Genomic DNA, 4,173 nt, shown 5'->3' on the forward strand with positions numbered 1-4,173 from the left:
AAATTAATCTCAAATTAGTAATGTTAGCTAGCTGGGCGTCGTCCATATTTTTCTGCCGTGTGTGTGAAACGGAGCAGCCGTTGTCTGTCTCGTCAACAGAAAAAATAAAGTGCATTTTATTATAAAAAAGATATAGGAAAATAAATGTGTTTATCACTGAATTAGTGGAGCTTCGTTAGCTGTGCTATTCTAAAGTAAAACAGGTCGACATCTGGAGATATTAGGAGCCATTTTGTCTGTGAACGGGTAATAATTCTAGTGCTGTGTTCACACCAAACGCGAATAGAGCGTCAAATTCCATGCCATCAGCGGGAGCTCCGTCATCATGTATCCGCCGAGAGCAGCCTCACCTCGGCTAGATCTTCTGACATTTGCCGCTGCCTCTGATGTCTCTTTAGTGGTTCAAGTTAAAATATAATTCGTTTGGGGTAAAACGAAAGGTTTCTTATCTTTGGCCTTTATTCAATCAATCTATTAATATTTTATATATATATATATATATATATATAGGTCCTTTATTTTATTCCTGTCTCTATAGAAAAATGAACTTTTGTAATATAGCTCTGGTTGACTGCTCACTGACAACATCAGTCGTTCCTCCTTGTTGAATGAGTGGAGAAGGGTATTCCTATTCGAACTAGACGTGCGAATGAGGTGAATTCGCGTCTTCGGCGCCGCGCTAAACGCCTTCATTCGCGCCGCGAGACCTCCAGACGCACGTAAACGCGCCTTTGCATTGACTTAACATTGAAATCATTCGCGCCAGACGCTCTATTCGCGTTTGGTGTGAACACAGCATAGGAGGAAGAGTGCAAGCAGAAACAGCCACATGGAGATGGACTGGCAACAGGCTCTTCCTCCATCCTCTGCAAACAGTACGTGTAAATGATGTAAATTGTTGTGTGCAAATGCATTGCCTGGGTAAATCACACACATCTAACTTACTTTGTTGCAGGACTATTCTTGACTGTGTGTTTGTGATGTAAATGTTTTTCAGTTGCTGTTAAGTTATTTAAATGGTTGCTGTTTAATTGAATCCAAGTAATGTCACCTTGTTAAAACTGAGCTAACTTTAGTTTTGCTCAGTACTGCAACAGCAGTGACCCACTGAAGGTGATGACTGGGAACTGAAACCTTTTTAATCCCACTTGAATTAAACTAACATCTTTCTTCTCTGTCTTTTTGTTTATATGTGCTTCTTGGGCATCAACCCAGAGACAGGTACAAAATCAAAGAGGCAGAGAGGACACATAAACCAGCAAGTCTGTACACTGATCAGGAAGCTCATCGACTTTGAATGGATGTCAGTCTAATGTAAGTTGTGTTCCAACTTCAGAACAGACTAACGAAACACTGTCTTTGTTTTAAGCTAGAATTAGTTATGCAGTAAGATGTTTACTTAAGCTATTAAAGGGTTAGTTCACTCAAAAATTTAAAGTCTCTCATTAATTACACTCCCTCATGATGTTCCAAAAAATTTTGTTCAACACAAATTAAGATAATTTTAAGAAGTCTGAGAGCTTTCTGATCCCGCTTATAGACTGCAATGTTATAACCGCTTTCAAGCCCCAGAAAGGTAGTAAAAACATTGTTAAAATAGTCCACGTGACTACAGTGGTTCAACCTTATTGCTATGATGCGACGAGAATACTTTTTGTGCGTTCCGCACTATTAAGTATTTTTGGATCGCTTCATAACATTAAGGTTGAACCACTGTAGTCACATGGACTATTTTAACAATCTTCACTACCTTTCTGGGCCTTGAAAGTGGTAATAAAATTGCTTTCCATGGAGGAGTCAGAAAATGTCTTAATTTGTGTTCCAAAGATGAATGAAGGGCTAACATGTTTGGAATGAGGGTGGGTTTTCGGGTAAACTATCCCTTTAATCTGTTCTACGAGTTTAGAAAGGCTGCAAAATGTGTAAAATTCATTTTTCTTACGTTTATTTGAATTAAACATGCCTGTAATGATAAAACCTTCGTATTCATCCGGAAGAAGGAGGCGGGAACCAGCGGACAATCAATGTGAAACTTTAATTACAAAATAAACACAAAACAGCGCACCAGCCCCTCACGGACGACTGGTGCGCACAAATAAAAATCAAAACACAACTAAAATCCCAGGCCTGGTCCTCTCTCATCCTTCACTGTCGTCGCTCCAGTTTTATATCCTTCCATCTCCTACGTGGGACTCGAGACCGGCGGTGGGCCGCAGGTGCCACTGATTTGCCCAATCATTCCCACGTCCCTCGGCCCCACCCCACTCGCCACAATGCCTTTTCAATGTTATAGGTTATTGATATGTTAGAATAAAAACTTTACAATAGTTTTAAGTGTAAATTTACATCACATTACTGGCTTACTGAGTTGCATTACTATGTACGCATGTCATGTAATTTTTGCTTAACCTCAATCATGTTACTTTCAGAGTCCTCTGGTTTGTTGATTTAATATTAATTGATATAGTACTATTCACATGATTTATCTGATTTATCATGAGTTTTACAATTGTAATTTCTTAAATTGTACACATTTTAGGATTAGTTTTACAATGCGAGTGCCATACTTGCAGGTACTTGCACCACAAAGTAACTTAAACTTTTTGTCTTTCTTATCTTTTGTAGATAGTGGACAGAACCCATACTATGCAGGTGCCTGCTGCAAGGGAAGGAGTGAGACACCTGCAACCCTCTCTTTTCCCACCTTTTTGTCTTTTCTTCCCTCTCTTACTCTCTCTTCTCTCTCTCCTTCTTTCTCTTTTCATCTCCTACGTTGTGAAGTACCATTATCACATAGTAAATACATGCACAGTGCACACACATAGACACACATTCCTGTTACCCAGTGTTCATTCCTGTTACCCAGTGTTTATTCCTGTTATTAAATTGTATTTTTCAAGTACCATTATCACATAATGGTAAACACAGTAAACACATTCACACACATATTGACAGACATTCATGTTACCCAGTGTTCATTCATGTTACCCAGTGTTCATTCATGTTACACAATGTTTATTCCTGTTATTAAAATGTATTTTTCTTCTAAAAAAATAAAAGTTAAACCATTGTTTTTATCAGTTTTGTTTGGTCCATCATTTATGCTAAATCACAGTATAGACATGGTTAAATACAGTAATTCTACAGCACCTTACTGTTAAATTACAGTAATATGATAGACTAACTGTAATTGCACAGTAAAATACTGTAATTATACAGCAGCTTACTGCTAAATCACAGTAATATGACGGCATAGTTATTGTGAAGTCACAGTAAACAGCTGTCATTTCACAATTATTTACTGTAAAAATTATACGGTAACTTGCTGTGAAAGCCATGCAATTATTAACCTGCTATTTATTGTAAATTTACAGTGAAATAATTAACAGTGTAGTTATCAGTTTTAAGCGGTTCATCTTACAGAAAGCCAAAACTATTCTTGTAGATCATACTCATCCGCTGTTTCATGAGTTTAAAATGCTTCCTTCTGGGTTACGTTATAGTATGCCTAAACTTAAGAGTAACTGGTATGGATTTTCTTTTATTCCTACTGCTGTTAGACTCTAAAACCTGTGAGAGTGTTGTTGTTATTGTTTATGGATTGTTTTTAGTATGATGGTTGTGTGTTGTTTACAGATTTTATGCGGAATCAAAAATTGCCCCTTGGGCTCACAATAAACTTGAACCTTGAACTTTGAAGGAAGTGAAAATCATGACTGTATGAAGGACATCATGGATTCTTTGAAGTATCAGGCCATTTTGAAAAGAATTGTGATGCCTTTGGTGCAAAGACTGAAGCTGATGATCAATGGACTTTCCTGCAGGCCAGTCATCCCAAAGTACACATCAAAATCTACTACCGCTTGGTTCAGGGATCAGTCATAGAATGTACTTGAGTGACCTGTTCAGTCTCCAGGCTTAATTCTCATTGCAAATATCTGGTTGAATTTAAAGAAAGCAGTGGCAATGTGAAAACCAAAGATTATCAGTGATCCGGAAGCTTTTTCAGGCGAGGAATGGGCCAAGACTGTAGTAGAGAGGTGACAGAAGCTTCTAAACACTTACAGACAGCGTTTAATGATGATTTTAAAGAATTAAAGATTCTGCACAAAGGGGGTTGAATAATTTTGAACATGAATGTTTAGAGCCAATTTGAATTTTATCATGATTCAT

This window comes from Carassius carassius, chromosome 29, assembly GCF_963082965.1.
Source record: "Carassius carassius chromosome 29, fCarCar2.1, whole genome shotgun sequence".
Lineage (NCBI taxonomy): Eukaryota > Metazoa > Chordata > Actinopteri > Cypriniformes > Cyprinidae > Carassius > Carassius carassius.